The 27,497-nt window shown below is 29.6% G+C and overlaps 1 pseudogene; it reads left to right on the forward strand.

Moving 5' to 3' along the window:
* Positions 1–26,973, forward strand: LOC142330402 (NEDD8 ultimate buster 1-like; annotated as a pseudogene).
* The last annotated feature ends 524 nt before the right edge of the window (positions 26,974–27,497 follow it).

Here is a 27,497-nt window from a genome sequence, read left to right on the forward strand (position 1 = left end):
ATGGATGCCACTGAACAACTTAAGGGCAGTCCTGAACAACTAAAAAGAGAATCAAAAGTGTGCCAGGAATCGTGTTGAAAATGGTGTGTTTTATTTTTGAACATTTACTGTAAACTTGTATGTATAATCCACATTGGTCTAGTGTACTATTTCTAAATAAGATTTGAATTTTTCTACCTTTTTTTTTGTTTTATTCAACTTATTTTACAATATTTTATTCAGAATGAAATTCTCTACAAGTTTTGCTTAAAAGTTTTATGTGTTTATTATCCATTTAAAAAAGTTGTACGCCAAGTATAAAAAACAGGTTTTTACCGCAATTTATTGGTGTTCACCGTAGATTTCTCAAAAACTACTGCATATACAGTGCAGTCAGTAGTTTCTACTATTACTCTTCTAGGACCTATTTTATTCAATTTTTCCAGTCAAAAACCGATAAGAAATCACTAATTCTGCCACTTAATTATCTTAAAAATCTCAGTATGACCTCATTTCATCAGGGTATAACTGAATATATACGAGGTGCGACAATAAAGTAATGAGACTGATCTTTGACCTTGGTCTATAAGCTACTTCTAGTCCAAGCGGCACATTGATGCAACTGCTCAGTCGTGAGTTGTGCTGTAATAAATGAACACTTGTTTGTGTCTCTCGTCACAGAAATGAAACCGCAAAATATTGCGCAACGGTATGCCATTTCTTTTTGCGTTAAATCGAGTGAAAACACGACGACAACTTATGATAAGCTTCAGAAGGCTTTTGGAGAGGAGGTTATGTCAAGAGCTCAAGTTTTTCGGTGGCATAAAATTTTTAGTGAAGGCAGAACGAATGTTGAAGATGAAGACCGCAGTGGACGACCATCAACTTCACGGACAGATGTCAACTTGACCAGGGTGCGTGAAATCGTACGATCTGATCGAAGATTATCCGTGAAAATGATCACAGAAGAACTCAACATCAATCGAGAAACGGTTCGTCTAATATTAACTGAAGATCTTGGTATGAGAAAGATTTGTGCAAAAATGGTCCCCAAAAAGTCATACAACAACAGCGAGAAACACGGAAAAATGTGGCAGCCGATCTGTTAGAGCAAACGGAAATCAATTCAGATTTGTTGAGCCGTGTTATCACTGGTGATGATTGTTGGGTTTTTCAATACGATCCAGAAACAAAACGCCAAAGTTTGCGATGGTGCTCAAAGGGATCACCCAGACCAAAAAAAGCTCGCATTTCAAAGTTAAAAGTGAAACGCATGCTTGTGTGCTTCTTCGATTCCAAGGGAATTGTTCATAAAGAGCGGGTGCCTCCTGAACAAACAGTTAACCGATAATCTACAAAGAAATTTTAGAAAGACTTCGTAAACGAGTTCTTCGCGTCCGTGCCAACATTGCTGATAATTGGATTCTGCATCACGATAATGCGCCATCCCATACTGCTCTGTCAGTACAGCAGTTTTTAACCTCAAAACTAATTTCAGTACTACCACGCCACCTTATTCACCAGATATCGCTCTGTGCGACTTTTTTCTATTTCTAAGAGTCAAAATGGCGGTCAAGGGACACCATTTTCAAACAACACAAGATGTCCAAAAAGCTGTGACGAGGGTCTTGGAGGATATTACAGAAGATGAGTTCCAGAAATGTTACCATCAATGGCAGAAGCGCTGGAATAAGTATGTGCAATCAGAGGGAAACTACTTTGAAGGAGACAACACTAAACATGACTAAAACGGTAAGCACCATTTTTTTCACATCATTCTCATTACTTTATTGTTGCACCTCGTATATATAGATTAAATGTACACAATTGAAAGTCTGATAAAACATGAACATTAAAACAATAAAACAAAATGAACATTACAGAACTTCACAAAATATAACCTTCCCCTTTTTCCCTTTCCTTTTCCCATTTTCCATTTTACCTATTTTCATTTTTACCATATTCCCTTTCACTTTCTCCCATTTCCCCTCTTTTCTCTCCATTCCTTCCCCCATTTATATTCTCCTTGTTTTCCTTTCCCCTTTTCTTTTGTCTCCCTTCCCCTTTCTGTTTTCTTTTCCTATTTTTTCCTTTTCAATTTTCCCCTTTTTTTCTTTTATCTTTTTCAATTTTTCCCGTTTCCAATTTTTGCCTTTCTCACTTTTCCCCACCCATAAATTGTTCCAGTAGTTTTTTAGTCTATAGCACACACATATCAGAAACATTGAAATGGAATCGTAAAATATAGTAGGTATAGTGTGTATTGCTTTTACATCCAACAGATAGCAATGTTTTTCAAAAAAAGCATGTTTTTACCTGTCTCAGGTGTGACATCTTAGGTATATAAAAACACGCACATATTCGAATGCAGTGTGTCAAAATTTCAAAGCAATCGGTGAAGAACTTTCGGAGATTGAAGATTTTGAACAAAGTAACATTTACATTTTTATTTATATAATAGAATAGGTTATGAAAGTCCTGGGAGAACTTCATGTTCCATTCTGTTATAAAGGATGTAATTCTAATTTTATTTCTATTACTAAATGAAAGAACTACTGTACTCTCCATAGTAAATTGTATTTATATAAAGTAATAGGTTGTTAATAAAAGTATTATAAAATTTAATAATAAATAAAAATTTTCTTTATTGTTTTTATTAATTTGTAACAGATAACTGACCAGGTTGGTAAAACTCTTGTTCTTCCACATAAAGAGAAAAAAGCTTTGTTATCAGCAATGGCACTACATGAAAAAGAAAAGCTGCTCTTAAAAAGGATGAATTTGCTCTTGCACTCATATTTCTACTCGAAGCAGATAAGGAATTTAGGTTGGTTGTCATTTATTAACTAAATAATAATTAGTAGTAATATTCTAGTAAATATAGTAAATGGACAGAATATTATATAAATATTTATTGTTTATTAAATGTTATATAAAAAACAAAAATAAACTGTTTATAATTATGTATATTTATTTTACAGTTCTTGTAATTCTCAGCTGCTGAATTCTGTTGATAATTATGTATTACTTAATTTGGATATTGCATGGTGTTATCTTTGTTTGAAAAATGTTACCCAGTTACCAGACGCTGAAGAAAGATTGAAAATATGCGAATCAAAATTCAGATATAGTTATGGACCTAACTTGGAAAGAGTTGTAGCTTTAAAAGGAAGTTCTGGTAAGTTGATTAGTTTAATACTAGAACAAGGTAGATCATTCTATCTATTCAATGATTATTTCATAAAGGTATACTTAAGTAGATGAAGGAAACCCAGCCTCATCCAAATTGTATTATAGTCGCCGATTACAATTATTGTGTAACTCCCAGATTGGAAATGGAAGTCACTGGAATAGGGTTGAGAGATATCTTTGTACATATCCAACTGAAAAAAATTTGATCTAGACACCACATGACTTCCTTGTATGCCTACTAAATTACATATATACATTTTTTTAAATGAAAAATGCATAAAATTTTATTTCATTAATAACTTCTCTTTTTTTTATTGTTATTATTGAATTATTATTTATTATATTTTTTTTACGATCAGATATTAATAATTATTAATAAATCAATATATTTAAATTAAAATAAAAAGTTAAAAAATTGGAGATGAAGTCTGATTCAAACTGATGTGCCTTCCCCTTTTAAGATCCAAATATTTCATTAATTAAAATTTCATTTGACTATAACTCTGGAACCAATGGAAATAACCCCAAAATCCAATTTTTTTTTGGATTTTGGGCTTTTTTGGACACTTTCAGTCAATTGCAATCAAAAGGGGAGGGGTGCACAATTAGATGTTACTACAGACCTAAATCCAAAATTTCAACATCATACAGCTAATCATTTTTGAGTTATGCGAAATACATATGTATGTACAGACATCATACCAAAACTAGTCAAAATGGATTCAGGGATGATCAAAATGGATATTTTTGTTGAATTCTGAAAACTGAAATTTTTTGCAATCACAATACTTCCTTTACTTCGTACAAGGAAATAAAAAATAAATTATAAAATAAGGGTTTGAGGAGTGATATCAAATACCCTCTAGCAAGAAATGTATACTTCTTAAAGATGACAATAGGCAGCATATATATATGTTTTTTACTCAGAAATTAAAGTTTAGAAGCATGAAACATACTCAGGATTTCCTAAGGAAACTCCTTATCTATAATTGTAGTGACGTGTGAAAGGAAGTAATGTATAAGTTGTGTCAGTGCAATAGTTTCTGAAAACTTTATTATTGATGATGATTATTAAGCAGTTAAAAAGTGCACTTATCTTTTTTTATAGATTGTTTGCATTTTCCTCTTGGTAATTTTTTTCAAAAACAGTTTAGAAATGTTAATTTTTCTGGTAGTCAGCCCTCTTGTTTTTAATATTTATTTGATTTAGCTTTAAAAACTGAGGATTTTTTTAAACCTGCTTATATTAATGTTTTAAATTTATTCTGTAGAGAAAAAATATTTCTGAGGCTTATCATTAATTTAATCATAAAAAGTATGTCCACCAAAGAGGTGATTTAAATGCCAAATATAATCGGTTAAATTTTGAAATAAAATTTTTTTTTTTCTAAGAGATTCTGATTCAACAATCGACCTGGATCATCAAATAAAATTTTGTTTTTTTTTAAATAACCTGTGTTTTTATAAACATACCAATATTTTTGTAGTAAATATTTGTATAAATATTGAATATTTATATCTTCTGTAACTATAAAGCAACTTGTCCTAACTGGCTGATTCATTAACACCTAGTAAAAACTACTGAAGATAAATTAATGAAAATTTGTATATTGATTTTTTTAAATTCCAAGTTTAAAGGGTTGAAATGGAGTATCAATGAAATTTACAATTTTTTTTTTAAATTTTCAGTAAAAATGATAACAACTTGATTTTTAGTGTGTCTAATCTTCATGTGAATGTTTTAAAGCTAATTTTTAGATTTTTTAATCTCCATGTTAAAGGGTTAAAATGGATTTAAAATTTATTTTTGAAGAGCCTTTTTTTTTATTGTACTTTCTTGGTAACAAATGAAGAAATCAACCAGATTTTTTGTGTGAAAATTTTATGTAAATATCTAAAATTCAATTCTAGATTTTACAAAATTCAATCTTGAAAGTAGTAACGAAAAGTGAAAAAAGTTTTGACAATTCTTGCAAATTTTTCTCATTTCCAACTATACTAAACAAGATATTCACTAGACTGGGTCTTGCAAATACTCTTAGATAAATATCTAAAAATCACTTTCAGGTTTTTTAGAATTTCGAGTTTTTAAGAGGTGCGATTGTGTACGATGTGGTGATTTAACCAACACAGCCACTGTTATTGTATGTGTAACACAACTGGCTGCATCTGCTTCCAGTTACTTGACTAAAAAACAAAAAAAAATAAAATCAATTAAGAAATTAGAAATGAAGTGTGGTCATATCTATTGGTGTTTGTTAGGTAACACTAAAAACCGAGCAAAGTAAAATTTTGCCCATATGAAGGATAGATAACCAGTTATAACTATTATTTTTAGGATGGAGGCCAACTATTTTGAAACCCACATTCTTCAGATCATTGAATGTTTTGGCCAAACTCTTTTAAGTTCTCTTAAATCCATGGCAGAATAAAATATACCTGAAAAATTTTGTCATAATTTAAAAAAAAAATATTATGTTTTTTTTCTTTTATTTTGTTAATTTCTCTTTTGTTTTAGAGAAAAAACAATTCTAGGATAGTCTATGAAAATAACAGAACTTTTTTTAATTCTTCCCTTAAAATAGTGTCATTTATGATAAAATGTTAAAAGTAATTTTTTATTTGTAAATTTTAATAAAGTTTCCCCCATATTTTTTTACAACATTGGTTTACCAGTCACTTGTCGTAAATAGAGATGTATTTTGTCAAAATTAAATAAAATAAAGAGTAAGACTAATTATTCTGCATTTTAGAATACAGACTATTGTCAGATTTGTTCACTTTCATCTTTTTAGGAGACTTTTTCGTCATAATTACTTCAGCAATTAGGTTTATTGCATGACCACTGAACAAACTGCTTTTTTCCCATCAGAGTAAACTTTATTAGTGTATTCTGATAACTCATGCATACATCAGAATCTTTTTTTTTTATTAATTGGTTAGTTTTAGGATTACGCACAGCAGTGTTGAATTTGTAAATGCTTACTTCATTGGTCAAGCAAAAACAAAGTAGTATTCTATTTCTACTTAACCTTTTCATAATTCATCTATGTATTTTTTCCAATTTTTACAGAATATTCCAGCAGTAACTTTTGTTGTTCTTGCTGTTAGGCAAAACAGCATTTATAATTTTTCATAAATCATTCTGTTTTAAAATCAGCACCTACATTAAATGATAGTCAGTATAATCATTGGAAGAGTGTTGATTAGGGACATTACTTACCAAGTTATTGCATAGCAGGTACACTTTGAACATCATACTTTGCAGTTATTAATTTCATTGAATATTTATTGCAAATATTACAGTAAAATAACTGGAAAAAAAACTATAAATATAGCGAAAGTAACTAATCAAAAGTCATCGGTTAATTTATATTCAGTGTCCGTACTAACAGTGGTTATAATGTTGCATACTGTAAAATTATTTTTGGCATTGATTGGATTTTTCACAATCAGTTAAAATTGACAACCTCATTTGTACTCTAATTTTAACTTTAACTTTAACATTTTAATTTTAACTTTTATTCATTTTCATTCTGCAGCTAAATCTCTTCAATTCACTGCATGCATTATTAATTCTGCTGTTTATTAGCATCTTACTTTTTTATTCAGTTTTGAATCGGATTGGAAAAAAAAGATGGTTAAAATAATTTTTTTTTTTTTATTTTGCAAATCCTATTTTAACTTCACTACATACTATGGTTTTATCCTTATAAAACTTTTTTGAAGCAAGAATTTATATACTGGGAAAAATTTCTATTAAGTTTATGATTTACGGGGTATTTTTTTTTTTTTTGTATATTTTCTTTTATTCTCATTTAACTTACACTTATATTAGTTATTGTAACTTAATGATTTGTCAGGGAGCTGATATTTGATACAATTCAATCTCAAAACTGGCATAGTAGTACATTATCATAATTATAAAATATGAATCAACATTTTTTTACTGGGGTTATCCTTTTATTTATAAATATTTATAAGTTTTGAAAATATTATTTTTATTTAAGTAGACAGTTAGCATGGAACATAAAATTGCAACATTCTAACTATATATTTATTCACCTTTAAAATAAAAACCTTATTTAGTTTCACTAATTTTGTTTAGTTTTATAATCAACTAAGAAACATAATCATGAAATTTTATCATCCCTGTTACATCATTGTGTAATTTTTCTGCAAAAATAGTGTACAGGGAATTTAAATTGTTTATGGAATTTGTATTAATGACGTAAAGGGAAAAATATAATATCTTTTTCCTAATGTAAAATTTAACAAGACCTATAGCAGTTTTTAAGCAAACTACATTTTTTAATCATTTATTAAGATGTATTTACCCATTTTTATATTTTGTATTTAAAATTTTCAGAACGGTTTCATTCACCTGTCAAAATTTCCTAGCTGATTAAATTTATCTGCTGGAAAATCTTTTAACATTTTCTCATGCTATTTGTAATTATATTTATTTAAATATTTTTTTTTTTTTTTTTTTTTTAGGAAATGAGTCGGCACTTCTAATGAGATTACATTTACTTCAAGGTATCGTTTTATTTCATCAAAATAAACATTCTGAAGCTAGAAAAATTCTTGAAGAAACACAGCATGAATTAGCTTTACTTAAAGTTGATGACACAAGCCTTTGTGAACTTGTTGAATTTGGTACGCAAGACATTTTTTTAATAATAATTATTTATTTATCTGTTACATTTATTCTTTGTTAATTAAACTAAGAAATTGAAAAAAACGATTTTATAAGATAGTTCTGTAAAATCAGGATTAATAAAACTTTGGTCACCATGATTATTTAAAATATTTTAAATTATTTTTTTTTTTTTTTTTTTTTGTCTTCAGTCATTTGACTGGTTTGATGCAGCTCTCCAAGATTCCCTATCTAGTGCTAGTCGTTTCATTTCAGTATACCCTCTACATCCTACATCCCCAACAATTTGTTTTACATACTCCAAACGTGGCCTGCCTACACAATTTTTCCCTTCTACCTGTACTTCCAATATTAAAGCGACTATTCCAGGATGCCTTAGTATGTGGCCTATAAGTCTGTCTCTTCTTTTAACTATATTTTTCCAAATGCTTCTTTCTTCATCTATTTGTCGCAATACCTCTTCATTTGTCACTTTATCCACCCATCTGATTTTTAACATTCTCCTATAGCACCACATTTCAAAAGCTTCTAATCTTTTCTTCTCAGATACTCGTCCAAGTTTCACTTCCATATAAAGCGACACTCCAAACAAACACTTTCAAAAATCTTTTCCTGACATTTAAATTAATTTTTGATGTAAACAAATTATATTTCTTACTGAAGGCTCGTTTAGCTTGTGCTATTCGGCATTTTATATCGCTCCTGCTTCGTCCATCTTTAGTAATTCTACTTCCCAAATAACAAAATTCTTCTACCTCCATAATCTTTTCTCCTCCTATTTTCACATTCAGTGGTCCATCTTTGTTATTTCTACTACATTTCATTACTTTTGTTTTGTTCTTGTTTATTTTCATGCGATAGTTCTTGCGTAGGACTTCATCTATGCCGTTCATTGTTTCTTCTAAATCCTTTTTACTCTCGGCTAGAATTACTATATCATCAGCAAAACGTAGCATCTTTATCTTTTCACCTTGTACTGTTACTCCGAATCTAAATTGTTCTTTAACATCATTAACTGCTAGTTCCATGTAAAGATTAAAAAGTAATGGAGACAGGGAACACCCTTGTCGGACTCCCTTTCTTATTAGGGCTTCTTTCTTATGTTCATCAATTGTTATTGTTGCTGTTTGGTTCCTGTACATGTTAGCAATTGTTCTTCTATCTCTGTATTTGAACCCTAATTTTTTTAAAATGCTGAACATTTTATTCCAGTCTACGTTATCGAAAGCCTTTTCTAGGTCTATAAACGCCAAGTATGTTGGTTTGTTTTTCTTTAATCTTCCTTCTACTATTAATCTGAGGCCTAAAATTGTTTCCCTTGTCCCTATACTTTTCCTGAAACCAAATTGGTCTTCTCCTAACACTTCTTCCACTCTCCTCTCAATTCTTCTGTATAAAATTCTAGTTAAGATTTTTGATGCATGACTAGTTAAACTAATTGTTCTGTATTCTTCACATTTATCTGCCCCTGCTTTCTTTGGTATCATAACTATAACACTTTTTTTGAAGTCTGATGGAAATTCCCCATTTTCATAAATATTACACACCAGTTTGTATAATCTATCAATCGCTTCCTCACCTGCACTGCGCAGCAATTCTACAGGTATTCTGTCTATGCCAGGAGCCTTTCTGCCATTTAAATCTTTTAATGCTCTCTTAAATTCAGATCTCAGTATTGTTTCTCCCATTTCATCCTCCTCAACTTCCTCTTCTTCCTCTATAACACCATTTTCTAATTCATTTCCTCCGTATAACTCTTCAATATATTCCACCCATCTATCGACTTTACCTTTTGTATTATATATTGGTGTACCATCTTTGTTTAACACATTATTAGATTTTAATTTATGTACCCCAAAATTTTCCTTAACTTTCCTGTATGCCCCGTCTATTTTACCAATGTTCATTTCTCTTTCCACTTCTGAACACTTTTCTTTAATCCACTCTTCTTTCACCAGTTTGCACTTCCTGTTTATAGCATTTCTTAATTGCCGATAGTTCCTTTTACTTTCTTCATCACTAGCATTCTTATATTTTCTACGTTCATCCATCAGCTGCAATATATCGTCTGAAACCCAAGGTTTTCTACCAGTTCTCTTTATTCCGCCTAAGTTTGCTTCTGCTGATTTAAGAATTTCCTTTTTAACATTCTCCCATTCTTCTTCTACATTTTCTACCTTATCTTTTTTACTCAGACCTCTAGCGATGTCCTCCTCAAAAATCTTCTTTCTCTCCTCTTCCTCAAGCTTCTCTAAATTCCACCGATTCATCTGACACCTTTTCTTCAGGTTTTTAAACCCCAATATACATTTCATAATCACCATATTATGGTCGCTATCAATGTCTGCTCCAGGGTAAGTTTTGCAGTCAACGAGTTGATTTCTAAATCTTTGCTTAACCATGATATAATCTATCTGATACCTTCCAGTATTGCCTGGCTTTTTCCAAGTGTATATTCTTCTATTATGATTTTTAAATTGGGTTCTGGCAATTACTAAATTATACTTCGTGCAAAATTCTATAAGTCGGTCCCCTCTTTCATTCCTTGTGCCCAGCCCGTATTCACCCACTATATTTCCTTCCTTGCCTTTTCCAATGCTTGCATTCCAATCTCCAACTATTATTAAATTTTCATCTCCTTTTACGTGTTTAATTGCTTCATCAATCTCTTCGTATACACACTCTACCTCATCATCATCATGGGCGCTTGTAGGCATATAGACGTTAACAATCGTTGTCGGTTTAGGTTTTGATTTTATCCTTATTACAATGATTCTATCGCTATGCGTTTTGAAATACTCCACTCTCCTCCCTATCTTCTTGTTCATCACGAAACCTACTCCTGCCTGCCCATTATTTGACGCTGAGTTAATTACTCTAAAATCACCTGACCAAAAGTCGCCTTCCTCTTCCCACCGAACCTCACTAATTCCTACTATATCCAAATTTGTCCTACCCATTTCCCTTTTTAAATTTTCTAGCCTACCAACCTTTTTTAAGCTTCTAACATTCCACGCTCCGACTCGTAGAATGTTATTTTTTAATTTTCTGGTGACCCCTTCCTTAGTAGTCCCCACCCGGAGATCCGAACGAGGGACTATTTTACCTCCGGATTTTAAATTATATATACGAAAAAGTATATTTAAAAAAAAAAAAAAAATTTAACGAAATGTAATATAGAATCTGGGAAACAATCGTTAAATGTATCTTACGGTTTATGAGTATTGACATACTCATAAACCATAAGATTTAACTCATAATGTAGGACGATGTGTTCTTCATGTTATGGTTTATTTTTAAATTTTGCACCATTCTATATGTATTAATGAAAAGTGATTTCAAGAGATTACAATTCTGCATAATATGACCTAAAATAACCTCCATCTCCCAGCACTTTGCAACTACGTGCTTCAAGCAGCCATTAACATGTCCTGTTCTTACTTACATTCCCCCAATTATTATTTTATATTAAAGGAGGTATATACCTAATTGCAGTTAATTTATTCACTGGTGACATTTTAACAAAAGGTTACCATTGAAAAATTTAAAGGTTGTTAACTGTTTTTGGAAATTTCTCTAAAACCACCATGAATTTCTTTTTTTGTATTTTTAGTAATTAATTGCTTTTAAATAGCATAAAAAAAGGCCGTTTAATGATCAGTGGTTAGATATAAACTTACAACCAAAATTCAGTTTGTTGAGAAGAGAGATACATGCTTTTTGTGATGTGTGTAAAAAAACTTTTTGGACATGGTAATATAGGCTGAAAGGCTATTGTGACTTTGCACAATAAAGCAAAGCAGTGTAATGAAATAATTAAGATAAGGAATTCTCAGCCTTTACTGAAAGCTTTTTTATCTCCCGGTGGTACTTTGACTCTACAGACTAAATCTTTGATCAACAGTTGTGAGAACGGTAGTTGTGATACATCTGTGTGTTCTTTGCCTGGATCTTCTGATCAGAGTAATAACATTTCAGCTCCAAAGGTGATACATTTGAATCCTTGACTTCATTTACGCAAATAACAAGTATTTCCTGTTCAAATTTGAAATTTGAGCCATTTAAAAGAATGGATCACTATAGCATTTTGATTATTACACTAGACATTCTCTGTCTTTATTGCAAGAAAATGAATACTGTCTTGCTATCTGCAGGACAACTAAAGGAGTTGCCCTGTGACTCCTAGATTCTTGAAAGAATATTTTTATGTATACTTCATGACTTTATCATGGTTATTCCAAAACGATGACTATTTGAAACCCCGCTATTACATTATGGACAAAATATTATCGAAATATTATGACTACATGAAGTTATATATTAATTTGGATTATATACCATTTGCAATTTGTTAATGGATTTCTATACTAGTTCCGCAGTGAAATCAATAATACTGAAAATTAATATTTATTTGTTTAGGTTTGAAAAATTTGTAAATCTACAGTAAAATGTATCTGATGTATAATCAGTATTCCTTATCTTTGTTGATAAGATTAATATAATTAAATATTATAATAAACTGATGTAGATGATACATGATATGTTCACATAATTTTTATATGATGAACCTTGAGCCACGTTCCTTGCAACATGTTCATCTCCATTCTCATCTGTTTCCTACTAAATTTACAATCCCAAGAGCTCCCATTTCCATTAGACTTTCTACAATTTTTTACTTTTATAGCCTCTCTTTTATAAAACTGCTGATCCTTCTAATACTATTTTAACCAATTCTCCTTTCATGAGACATTACAGTCAGCTTTACTATTTTTAATTGTTTTTATTATGTTCTATTCTTGTTTACTCTTCCCATAATTTCATTTTTCATTTAGTCTGTCCTTTAATCTTCTCCAATCTCTTCCATGTTCATTCTTCAAATGCTTCCTGCATTTTTCTTTTCTTTGTGTATGCTTCATATGAGGTCTACTCAGAAAATAAACAAACGTTTTTAATTACATGCCCCAGTGGAGATATTTAGTGACATGTGGTTGGCAGCATTGTGTTTCACATAATCTCCTCTGTAAGCACATGTTCTTGGATTATTTATTTCTCATTTAGTTTTCGTGTTATTGTTATTTCAGTTCAACGTGTTTAAGTGTTGGTAGCAGTTTTTGTAATGTGTGATTTTTTAATGATTCAACTTTTGTTTCAATGTCATAGCCATAACCAACTTTCATCTCCCATTATGATCCTTTGCATGAATGTTACATCATCATTGGGTTCTTCAAGAAGTTGCTGGCAAACGTCCACTTGATGTTTTTTCTGCTGTTTGGTCATCAAATGAGGAACAAACTTTGCTGTAACTCAATGCATGTTCAATTTTTCAGTCAAAATGTCATGGCATGATCCAATTAGTAAATTACCAACATGTGTAAACTCAACAACAAGTAAATACCAACATGAGAAACTGCACCCAACATTGTTTAACAACAGTTATCTATAAAACTGATTTGTTAAATGCAGCCTGGGCTGTTACATTTTTTTTATATCTACTCTACAACTATCAAATATCAGAAGTTGGTCTGTGAAATGTTTCATACATTGTGGAATTATCAGCTTTTCAATCTCATTGAACAGAATAGTTTTGATTGAGTCCCTTGTATTAAAAACAAGCCCCCACATAATAGAAGTTACTTATACTAATAATCTATTACTTAATATTTCATATTTTTCTTAGGTTTTACTCCAGCTGAAGCCAGAATTGGTCTACGAGCTACTAATGGTTGTGTAAATTCAGCTGTCGAATATATACAAAAAAGAAGACAAGAACGGGAGGAAATTAGAGAAAAAGAAAAGTAAGTGTGATGGAAGAAGATTTTTTTCTTTTATACATTTCATTATAAAAAAACTTATTTTGCTGATATTGTTTTTTATAATATAGTACCTTAAGTAAGTATGTAGACATTACCTCTTCCTTGTATAATTAAAAGTTATAAAGTAAAGCAATCTATTAAATTTTACTTATAAAATAAGAAAGTTTCATACTTACAGTCAAAATGAGTGTTCTATGAAATCTTAATATAGAAGTTTACATAGCATACATGCTGCTTGATAGAATATTTTAATAATGTATGCATATTATCAACAATGACAATGACAATGATAACATAGTTAAAGTTGAAGTTCAAGCTGATGTAAAGTACTTTGTTTTAAAAGAAGAGTTAGCTTCCACTTAAAAAGATTCTTCCCTTTCATTTTTGACTGTAGAAAAGTGGGCTGCTGAATTTAAACATGGTCGTATATATTCCATTCAAGATGTTGAATGCTCAGGACATCCCAAAAATCACTATGACTGACAAAACCATTAAAAAAATTCAGTGCCATATTAAATTTGATTGCTGACTGAAAGTACTCAACCCTAGTGTAAATAGTTTAGAAAATAAAATATAAATAGTTTAGATTGTTAAATATTAAATAGTTGAGAAGATATGAAATAAGATCAACAGCCAAAGTGACATTTAATAAAGTTGTTCCCTTAGAGCTTTCAAGTTAAAGTTAGTTTGCTGCTATTTATTAATAACTAATGACCATACCAATTCAATGAGACACTTATATGAATAATACAGTTAGTATTATTGATTAGGTCCAGGATAATAACTGCTGTATATTGTAATATTTATGTTACAATGAAGCAGTTTTCATTATTTTTAATTTTTATTTCTTCCTCTTGGGAAAAGAAAATATTGGGTCTTTGTTCAGATGGTCAACAGTATGTGGAATCTAGACTAGTTAAACAGTTAGAAGCGATGGGATTTTCTCGTTTTATGGCGATCGAAGCTTTAAGGCACACTAATAATGCTGTAAATGATGCAATAAATTTAATACATCAACAACCAGAGTTATTGCAAGCGACATTGTCTGGCAATATTGACAGTCCTTTTTTTAAAGAACTTATTAATCAGGTAAGCATATCGGTTTAATTCATGGTTTTTAATTATCTGCTGAATGAATAAAAACCTGTTATTTAACTTTTTTTTTTTGTTTTGAAACAATTATTGCTGCATATTGATTTCAACCTAACATTTACATTTCAGATGTCCTGATTCTTTGAACTTTTCTTTATTTCCTTTTTTTATCTATCATTCTTCAACTACTGTTTCTGGAAAAAATTTTAAATTCCACTGATATTAAGGATGTTTTATTTTTAAGGATCCAAGTAATAGCATTTTGGCAGTTAACCAAAAGGCTGAAGCAGATTACAATATAAAAGTTTGTTTACCATCAAAGTAAGTCACCTTTTAGAAGCTGAATTAAAGTCATAGATTGTTTCTTGTTACCTTACAGTTCCAGTAAATTAAAGAAACTTTATCACACAAAATCTCAGAACATTTTATAAAAGGATATGCAATCTTTATCTCCAAATGAAACTTTATAATTTTGTTTTAAAAGGGAAATATATTTTTTTGAAATGTAAGTTCTATGAGGGCTGTTCAGAAAGTAACTTCCAAATCGTTTTAAAAAAAAAACACCAATAAATAAATAAATTTATTATAAATTATATATATATATAATATTTATGTTATTATTTTTATTTAGCTACTTTTCTTCATAATTGCCATCTAAATTAAGGTACTTGTCATATCTGTAAACAAGTTTTTGAATACCCTCATCATAAAACTACTGTCTGAATTAATCCAGGTAACAACACTGTTTTTCAACTCCTCACAATACCGAGTCCTAGAAGTTAATTTCTAAATAACCTTGAACTGAAATAATCCTGAAACTTATTGTGAGATGTTGCAGAAATTAAGAAAGGTCATACAAAACAAACAACGCGGCATGCTGAGTTCAAGCATTGTTTTCTTCATGACAACATTCATTCAATACAGAAATTGTGAACCGACGATTTTCTCGAATTGCCTCATCCACTCGCTCAATAAGATCATTGGTTGAAGCTCGCTTCCTTCCCTGACCACCTGCATCATGAACATCTGTACATCCTGCACCATTGTCGCACTTTGCTGTCACTCATTGAAGTTTCACCATACACATTACTTATTCGTCGATGAATTTCAGCTGCATTACAACCCTCAGCCTGAAGAAATCAAATTACCACACACACTTCACTCTTGGCAGGAGATGCTATTGTTGTAGACATGTTTGCGTGCTAGCTGCATGTTTAAACGAAGTGATGCGGCGTGATTGAAGGTCATACTAGAGACACTGAGCAACACATATGCACAAAGATTCATCTGATTTTTGCGCGGGTTTTTATTTCACGATCGATCGGACCTTGAAAAAAGAATAACCCTCGTATATATTATTTTTTCAAATCATTCAAAAATTTATTATTATGAAATAATTTAATATATTTACATTATATCGGTTAACATTTATCACTTAAGATACAACAAACAGTAATATAAGGAAGTACAGACAACAACTCTATTTCTAGAATAAATTGAATTTTCAAAATATTATACTTATTTCTAACATTCAAAAAGTGCAATTGGATAGTTTCTCCTTACTGAGCTTGGCATTTATGTAAGAATCAGTGTATACACCTCAGTTAGCTTTGTTGTCTAGTTCATTGATGTTTTTAACTTGGCTATTGTTATTGATTTTAACTAAATATCATGGATTAAAAAAATCTGAATCTTCGTTAAGTTTCAGATTCAATTACCTACAGTACTTTTGTGACATGATCTAATCCATAAATTTCAAAAGTACTACAAGAAATATTAATCTTTTTAATTGAAAGATAAGTTTATAATTATATATATTAGTCAACCAAATGAATTGAAAAAATTGCTTTAAAAATCTGATATCAGGTACGAGGAATTTATTTTAAAAAACTGTTAGGTTATTTTTTATATTATAATATATGTAAGATCTAAAGGTGGGTCCTCCTACAACCTGCTCCTAATTGCCTCCTCTACTCCACTCCTATATAACCCAGCATGCGGAACATGTGTTACTGGTTGCAACAAAAGTTAGTTCTCAAAGTGATACAGACTTGGATTTATTATTATTTTTATTTTTTTATAATATTTTATTCTACCATATTCATTTATTTTTGCTATTATTTATTTATTTAAATTTGTAATTTAATTATTATGTATTTATTTCATCAGTTATTTATTCTACTGTATTTATTTTTTTATGAAATCATTTCATGTTTTATGTTTATAAAATATTGTATGAATTAATGTTTTAATTGATTAAATTAATATCTCTATAGTATTCATAATTTTTTTTAGAATAAATTTAATAATGTTTATAGTTTTATTACTTTTATTTACATTTCTTTAACACTTTATTTTTTATATATTTTTTTGTACAATTTAATCTTGTAGTTTTGTAAGCCTATATAACTCAAAAGAATATTAGTTATTGATGCGTACATGCTATTTAGAAATAATTTTTGTAAATAATTACGCCAAGTCAAAGAAAATCATAATATTATAGCCTGTAATAAATAAACAACTCATTTCATATGTTTTGTATTATGTCATTACTTCTGTTTATTTATAGCAAATCCTTAGTTTAACATACAAAAAAAACCATATGCTTTCATGAAATAAATAAATTACCAGAACATATTTTGTTACTACAATAGTAACATCATAATTAGATAGGTGCAAGTCATTGCAAATTAATTGATGTGACTTTTGAAATACACTACTTCAGCTGTTGGTGTGAGGAGAAGTCGCTGAGTGATGTTAAGAGCAATAGAGGGGATGCCATAGTCTACTACAGACCCACCTTCAGATATTACATACACTATAAGTTACAAGTGTTCATTCATACATTCATAGTGTTCTGCCATTAGGACAGATCCTGTCACAGCTGCTGCTCTCCACGTTAATCTATCCTTTTCTAAACACTTTTTTTTAGCATATTTTTTCTTTTCCATAATCCAATCCATCATTTGAAATTTCTTCTTTTTCTTCCATTCACCAAACCTGTCACATCCACTTATAAAATGTTTTTTCTCATACAATGTCCTATCCAGTTCCATTTCCTATATTCAATCACATTTAGCATTTTCCTGTTCTCTCCTATTCTCCTTAACTTACTCATGTTACATGATCTTCTCATCTAACATTTATTATTCTGCACCACACTTACATCTCAAATGTCTCAATTCAGACAAATGCTTTTTCTTATCATCCAAATTTCAGCTCCATAGAGCATTGCAGTAAAAATCTCCAAGAAATTTAAATTTTGAAACTTAGAGCCATTTAAATTGATATACAAAAGTAATTTCTGGGCCTATATGCAATTCATCAGACATCTGTGCATTACCAAAGTTTTCCACCTGTATAGAAATTTTAGCTAGACATTTTTTTTTTTTTTTTTTTATAAAAAATAAATTGCTTTTTTTCCAAGAATACTATATACCAGATAAATATATCGTGTTACTCCATTGAAAAGCTTTACATAGATGAAATCTTGATTGTCAAACTGCAAGTAGATAATGGTACTGCATAAACCATTCATTCTAAATACTCTTTGCAAGAGGTTTTGAATTTATATTTATATTTAGGAATCTGTTTCAGTTTTTTATTATTTTTTTATATTTTATCACGTAAGCTTTTCTTTTAGAAAGCAGCAAAAACAGTTTGATTATATGTTAGTCAATATAGTTTGATTATATATTAATTGCTCATAGATAACTGGAAATCTGAAAGCTGCTATATATACCTAAAATGGCTTTTGTTATTTAATGGACTTTTAACTGAAATCTGTGAAGTATATCTTTAAGGCTAACACTTTGCCTAGAAACAATAATAAACTTAGCAATACTTTAAGAGCAGATTATATGCCTGTGTCATTTTAATAAAATTGTGAATAAACTTATTTGATGTTTCTTTTATCTTTTATAAGTGTTTTTTTTTAATACAAACATGATTTATTTTTATTATTTTAAATTATTATGTTACAGTTATAGAAATGAGTAACAAACTGAATTTCTATAAATTAAAAATATTATTGTATGGATAAATATGGAGGTAGACTGTCATGTAGTATTGTGTTAAAATGAAAAAAAAAAACATGTGATTTATCTTATTTATAGTTTGGATTTTGTTTCCCTTAAATTAATAAAATCTAAAGTGATAGACTACAGTAAAATGATTAACAACGTAGAAAATTACAGCTTCTAAAAATTAGACAGATCCAACACTTTACTTAATCCTATTAAATGACTTCAAATTTAACAAAATAGATTTATGTTTAGAACAGAAAAATAATTTTAAATTAAAATTAAGTTAGAAATTGAAATAACTGTGCATGAATGTTTAGTTTAATTAACTAGGAAAAAAATTAAATAGTAAGGGTTTCAGATGTTATAAAAAGTTTGAAGTCCTGCATTGAAGAATTAATAAGCATATTGTACAACTATATTTAAAACTTTTATCAAAGGTGCAGAGAGTGCTTTAATTTTAATTCTCTTCCTGTATCTAATTAATAAACCACACCCAAACAAACATTTTGGGGGGATGGAAAAAAGGCAGGTTTTCAGAACCTGTTTTTTTGGTTCTTTTAAAATTAGCTACTTGTTACTTAGTTATTTTCAGAAGAAAAAATTGTTGAAAATTAATGTTTTCTAAAGTCCTTACTAGTTGACAAACTATATTATTACCTTCATTGTTGATTGGGTAGTAACATACTTTCCCATCTTATTTAATAAAAATAACATGTTTATTACAACATATATATTTATTTTTTGATCATTTATTTTTTATAGCAGATAATCTGAATTTTAATAATACAAATGTGAACATTATTGACAACTTAACTCAGCTAGTAAATGCTGTAAGTAATTTTCATAACACATTGATGCAATTTGCAAATCATTTTAATGGTAAGTGAAAGAGGTAAAAATATGCTATGTTTGCTTAATGAATTTGGATATAGTGTTGGATTAACCCTTTATTTTTCATAAAGACTGTGCTATAAATAATTTAAAACAGCTAATTTTTTTATTCAATTATATATTAACAATAATCTAGTTGAATCTTCTCTAATTCAATCTTTTTATGCTTTTTTAATGACATTTCCATGTATCTTAATGCAGTTTTATTTTAAATCTCTTTTTTAAACGCTTTAAATATTAAGTGAATACCCAATCTGTTTTCTTCCAGTGCTAAACTCATTTACCATGATGAAAATTTTGATTAAAATTCTGAAAAATATTTCCACTGAACCTTTTTTATTCAAATTTTATTCCCTTAGATATTTGACCTGAGAATTATTTATAATCAACTTTAGAAAAAGATGAGGTTTTCAATTCGATCCTTACGATCCTTACCAACATTCAGTGTTCATGTATAATTTTGTAATGGTTGAACCATTTTGTTTTTGTTTGAAAAGCAATTTTTCCTGTTGGTCCAATGTAAAGTACATCAAAGTCATCTAAGAACGTTTTTAGAAATTAGCAAAAATCAAAAAAAATTATTTGTTGCAAGGTTCTGATCCTGAAGTTTGAAAGGTATGCTGTGTGTTTCTGGGTGGGTTAATAAATAAAAACTTTTGCTTTAATTAAAAAAAAAAACACACATCAACTAGGCAGAGCTCATAGTTTATGCATTTCTGCCAGTGATCTATCACCACCATTTGATTTGTTTAGTACTCCACCCACCGGGTTGGTCTAGTGGTGAACGCGTCTTCCCAAATCAGCTGATTTGGAAGGCGAGAGTTCCAGCGTTCAAGTCCTAGTAAAGCCAGTTATTTTTACACTGATTTGAATACTAGATCGTGGATACCGGTGTTCTTTGGTGGTTAGGTTTCAATTAACCACACATCTCAGGAATGGTCGAACTGAGAATGTACAAGACTACACTTCATTTACACTCATACATATCATCCTCTGAAGTATTATCTAAACGGTAGTTACCGGAAGCTAAACAGGAAAGGAAAGAAAGAAGTACTTTAGGCTCCAAAGAAAATCCTTCTAAGATTTTCACTTCATTTGAAGCAACATACACTTGACTTTCACAAAAATCTTTTTGCCATCAATTATAGCTGTATTAGGTATAGTGCCTTGTAATTTGTGTACCACTACTACAGCCTATAATTAGCGGAGCCGTTTGACATTCAACATTCCCATATCTTTCAGTGGGTTTTTACTTTTTTTTTGGATAATTATATCACCATGTAAACTTCAAAGTTAGTGTGTGGGAATATGAAGTGGAAATTTTGTAGCATATAAAAAACACCATGCCTGACCAGGATTTGAACCCGGTACCTCCAGATGAAAGGCTGAGATGTTACATTTTCCATCAAGGAGTTCAAATTGGAAAGTCACAATGACAAGCAATATTGAAATCGCCATCTGCATTTTTTGCATGATAACCAATGGTGTCATCATCAAATTGAATTAAAATAGCATCTTTCTACTCACCATCTTCTGACTGGTCTCTTCTAACAGCTGGCCATTTGAATTTCTTGACTATACACATACCTTCATTTACAAGACTGTTACTGTCAGATATGTTATGGTAGAGCATTACTCGCAACTCCGTAGCTAGTTTTATTGAGTATGAAGGACATCACAATTATTGTTGACATAGTTTGGAATTACATTTGATGTTTTTTCTGTATGTAGCAGCTTCCTGAGATTCATCAATTGTATGTAGCTTCTGTCATTTTTAAGAGAAAAAAAAACTTTTTTTTTCATATATTGCACTGAAAAGGAAAAGATGATCATTTTTCCTAGAAGTTGTACATTCTGGTCATTTCTTTAGGTTAGCGCCAAATTATAAATGAATTACAATTACAATTAGATTACAAAATTACAAGTGTACATAATTTGTTTGAATTTGGCATCAACTTCAAAAAATAAATTTCAAAGATTGGATTGCGGGCGTAGTGAAAAATTATTTTTTCCTTCTATTGAAATTGGTTTTTTTTTTTTTAAATAGTTATTTGCTAAACTTATCAATATCCATAGCATGTAAATTAAAAAAATAAATGGAAAACTTTATAATTTGTATTTAACCCTATCACAGTCTTTCACAAAAACTAATATGTGGGTGAAAAAAATTTAAATGGTAATTTGCTAGCTTTGAGTCGGCTTTGTTAGCTCCTTCACTCTTTTCTGTCGTCAGTACAGCCATGAGTGAGCAAGAGGTTTCGTTGTATGTTTTACAAGGTATAATCTTAAAGTTTTTAACCAATGAAAACATTAAACTTGCGGAAATTTTATTTTGTTTAAAGGTACCTTGTTTAGTGGGTATCGGCTATAGGAGTGCTCAATCCATTATCATTGATCATCTTAGAAAAATTAGTGCTCAATGGGTTCCAAAGTTGTTGACCAAAAATCAAAAATAGGTCAGATTGGAGAGATCTGTGAGAGACTTCTGAATCGATTTTGGCAAGAAGGGGTTGATTTTGAGGCATATCATCACATGTGATGAAACATGGGTCCATCATTACACTCCAGAGTCAAAAATGGCGAGTAAGGAGGAGCAAAGGAAGGATGAGAGGTGCCCATTGAAGGCCAGAACCCATCTATCAGCTGAAAAAATTCTTGCAAAAATCTTTCTTGACTCTAGGGGAGTTTTACTCATTGATTTTCTCTACAATCAACGAACTGTGACTGCAGCTTACTATTGTCAGCTGCTACAGTCAACAAAAGCTGAAACAAGATGGGGTATGACCATCAGAGATGTCATCCTTCTCCATGACAACACTAGGCTGCATACTGCAATTTTCACATGGGATAAATTTGAAAAAATGCACTGGGAAACCCTTGACCACCCTCCCTACACTTCAGATTTGCCTCCCTGTGACTATTTTTTGTTTGTACCCTTGAAAGAATCACTTGGAAGGGAACAATTAGAAAACAATGAAGATGACGAGGAGCACATGCGCAATTGGTTGACGACTCGTCCTCAAACCTTTTGTAAACAGGGAATATTCAAGCTTCCAAATCATTGGCAAAAGTGTGTAGTTTGTTCAGGAGAATATATAGAGAAATGATGAAGGTATGAATTGTGTATATTATTTATCAATAATTTTATAAAAAGAAAAATTGCCATTTATATTTGATTCACCCTCATAGTAATGAGAAAACTTGGAAAATTTAAAACATTTTTTTGTTTTAAGATAGATAGTGAAGATTTTTCAGTTTTTTATACTGCTACTAATAAATGTTAAAATAAAACTTACCAACTGAAGTTTTACCAAAATTCACGTAGAATATGATAGTTATCATATCCCAGCAGAGCCTATCCTTTATTTGTCTAAATTTTTTTTTTTACTGAATCTCCCTTACTTCACAAGTCAACATTCCATATATTTTCTTACCAAATTGTTAATAAATTACCATGACAAAACACAATCATCCAATCATTTGTATAAAATTTTACTCTAGTTTTATTTTTACTTCTTTACACTTGGGAGATCTCAAAACATCAAGATGTGTAAAACAATCTAAATTACAACCCACTATAATACTTACCTTATTATAAGTATTCTAACTATAATCTGTTATCTGTAATTGCCAAAATAATAAAACTGAAAGTGGGATATTATCTGTGGAGGATAATTTTATAACAAAATATTAGGTTTATATGTTTTTTTAAATTTTCATCATGATAAAATTCTACTTCTAAACATTTAAATTTTATTTTATCATTGCATGGGACAATAGCATGCGACATAGCAAAACAACAATTTTTTTTTTATAATACAGGAATAGTTATTGGTTTTCCTCACTGCTTCATAAGTTTACATTTTGGTTCATTGCATGTTAAAATGCTGCTTTTATTTAATCTTTTGGTTACATTGCTTACTAATATATTTATATTATAAATATGTATAGCTGAAAAATATGTATCAGTAGTAATTACTGGTTTGTGTAGTAGGTTTACGATGCTCAGTTTTTCTCAGAATTTCATTCTTTTATATATATAATATAATAATATAAATGAATGAACATCAAGGATTATAAGTCAGCATTTTTCCTTGAATCTGCCAAAGTAAAAGAATATTACTTGTATAAAACCTGACCGAGCTAAGCAAACACTTAGCTGCATAGTCAGTACACTTCTTTGTTGAAATAAACATGATTTTAATGATATCTTGTTGACTTGTTGACCACAAGCTGATTTATTGAAACTTGCCGGAAATTGGTATGTCAATCTTCACCATTTACACAGCTGTCAATGTGTATGTTCTGAGATTCAATCCCAAGCAGTATTTCAGAAAATGAGCAGTATACATTGACGGATTACAGTATTTTACACAGATTCATAGAAAATTAAAAAGTTTTCTATTTTTATCCACAGTCACTATACTGAAAAAGAAAATTACTGAATTAGCATATTCTAGCTGCTTTAATAATTCCTGGTTATATTATATTAATGAAAAAAGTTCATATTGACATAGATTTGAAGAAATTCTTTGTATTTTTAGTTACAGCTAGTAAAAAATTTGCTCTGATTTCTAGTCCATCAATAAAATGAAACTATAATGAAATTGTTGTCACACAGCAACTTTTTTTTAAAGATTGCATTTAATATTGAAATATGTGTAATATCTGGGAGTAAGTGAAATTTATTTGTAAATTAATACTTATTTCACGGAAGAAACTAAGTTTATGCCTATATTTCAACAAACCTTACTAGTATTTCTTCGTGGATAGTTTGTGTTTTTGTCATAAATTACTAAAGTAAATCTTGAAAGACTAATTTATTATTATCGATACTTCAGTTGATCTCCCATCTAACCACCAATTATAGAAATTCAACTATAAATTAATTTTATGTTACTCCTAAATTATTGAAGTGGTACATATAGTTAACAAAAAATAATTTTTTATTCATTGCTAGAGATTTTTTTTCATAAAAAACTTCTTAACCCCAATTCTGTAATTTAAAAATATGTTTATGCTACAATTTTATGTTACTTCTAAATCATCAAATTGTAAAACAGTTGTCATAAATAAACATTATAGAATGTAATGTTTTCTTTCACTTTTATTATGTTCATTGTGAGCTTAAAAAACTTGTAATAATACAGTCTTTGCTAAAAAAAAATAGTAACTTATTCTTTAAAAATAACAATACCCATCTTTACCTAACTAGTCAACAGAACTGTTTTCATATAATTCAACACATCATTTCAACTTATAATTAATAGCCATGTTTTACTTCTGTGGCATTAATATGTTCAAAAAAAAATAGTAACTTATTCTTTAAAAATAACAATACCCATCTTTACCTAACTAGTCAACAGAACTGTTTTCATATAATTCAACACATCATTTCAACTTATAATTAATAGCCATGTTTTACTTCTGTGGCATTGATAAGTTTTTGAACATATTAAAAATTCTCACCAATTTATTTAGAATACAATTAAAAGATTTTCTTTTACAGAAACAATATTACTGAGTCAGTGAATCTCATAGAAAATTCTTTTTAAAAAAATCATGATTTTTCTGCATCCCGTTCAACAATTTTTTAATTGTGAATTGTTTTATAATAATTTTTTATATCCTATATATTTAAATTATTTACTTTTTAAATCATTTTTATGGACTTTAATCCTTTGTATATTTTATTGTATAATTTATCTTATTATAGCATTATCTATTTAAGTACCAATCAGAATAGAAAATTATTTTATAGGGAAGCGTACTTTTTACCAGTTGCAGTGTTATATTTTTTGTTGCCTAATTTTTTCTACATGAATTTCTTTTTTTATTAGATTTTATTTTACAGATATTATGAGGCTTGTTTTTAAAGTAATATCTGTTTTGAATCTGCCGCCTACATACATGATGTAAACAGACTGCACTTACATAGTTCAGTTATTTCAATCAACTGTCAGATTTTAGGAACATTAGTTTTGTAATTTTATTGTTTATGTTCATCCATTTGTATTGAGTGCTACAATCTGTGATCCTGCAGAGTGTGAAGTATATGAAATAAACCAATCTTTGGCAATTTTTTGCAAAAAACAATTCTGTGGCTGAAATTCACAAGCAAATTTGTGATGTTTACACATGCTGAATATTGTAAATAGTGCTAAAATAAGACAGTCATGCCATTCATTTTAAGGGTCAGTGAACAACCTTCTTGTTGAAGAATGTAGCGGCCAGCTATATTGCAGAGCATTAAAAAATCTTAGAAGAGCTAAAAGGATTTTGTTTTTGCATGATAATTCCTGATTGCACACAACATATCAAGACGGTGAGACAGTCAGAAAAATTTAGTTGAAAAATCTTGAATCATTCTTCCTATAGCCCTGGTTTAGCTCCCAGTAATTTTTCTTTTTCTTCATCGTAAACAGTGGCTTATATCATAAAGGTTTGATAAATGAAAAAAATGATGTTACTGTGTGGTTTAAGTCAACTGATGACAGAATTTTTTGAAGAAGAAATAAAGAAGCCAGTGAAATGCTATGAAAAATCTGTTAAAACTGAAGGCAGCTGTATAGAAAAGTAGTAAATAAATGTAGTTTTGCATCAGTAATAAAGTTTGTTCATATTTTTCAGTTTTGTTTTAATTTTACAATGGAGTTAACTTTAAATATATGTCTGATGTATTTTTATTTTAACTTTTTTGTGTTAAACTTTTATTTATAGTTTCCATGTAATTTTTTTTCAGTTAAAAAGTTATTGAATCACTAATGAATACCTGTAATGCTACCTGGGAAGCATTTTATTACACCAGCTATCTGAGAATTAAAATACTTACACAACACCACACATAATTTACCTTTCTCCCATAAACATTAACGTTAGAAATACTTTTTATTATATTAGAACAATGAAAATAATTTTCTATTTTATATTATTTTTTGTAATCTACTTGACAAGATCATTTTAAAATTTGACTTAACCTGAAAATTCTTTGCCGTTATTGGGAATTCAACCTAAACCAAAGCCTCTGGACCAAACCCAAATCCAATCTCAGGTGTTTATAAAAAAAAAATAATGTTGATTGTTTAAATGTTTTCTTCTTTTTTTCAGGTGATGGTGCAATACTCTACATCAATGAATCCGCAATCATTTCTTAAACAACATTCAAAAGAACAAGAAGCTTTTAAGCGGTTTTCAGAATGTATAAATACTGATGTCGATGATCATTTAGATCTTACTCTGGAACAAGAAGAACAATTTTTAATGCAGTATCTCTCTTTGCTATCATAATTAATTAAAAAAATAAATAAAAGAAGAGAAAAGGCATTTTTAAATACTATAACATGTTCATGTACTATAAAATGTTCAGTTTTAATGATTTTTGTCTTTTTTTTTAACTTTTTATATTTCTGTATTTATATTTTCTCTCCATATGTGTACAGCGAAGCAGTATGATGTATGGTTATTAAAGAAACCAAACTGGTTCTATAACTAAAATTTATAGAAAAAAGATATTGTTAAAATTTTATCTTCTACTCGTACACCAGTACTGCTGTTGTAACTCTCAAAATAGTACTCTAGATAATCTTCTAAAAACCTTTTCAACAAGGCTCATGCGAAAAGTTTAGTTTAAGTATATATATAATTATGCGTGTAAGTTTACAGATTTAATTAACACAAAAATACTTATTAAAATCATTGTGTACAAGTTTAGTATATAAAGTCTGTATTCATAACGTTCAAGCTACGGAGAACAACTACACGCCTGCACTGCTGGGAAGTGACTGCTGTTTCCCGTAAATCGTTGCACTTCCCTCCACTCATTCACAAGAATCTCCAACATAGTAG

The sequence above is a fragment of the Lycorma delicatula genome, chromosome 9, assembly GCF_047948215.1.
Source record: "Lycorma delicatula isolate Av1 chromosome 9, ASM4794821v1, whole genome shotgun sequence".
NCBI lineage: Eukaryota > Metazoa > Arthropoda > Insecta > Hemiptera > Fulgoridae > Lycorma > Lycorma delicatula.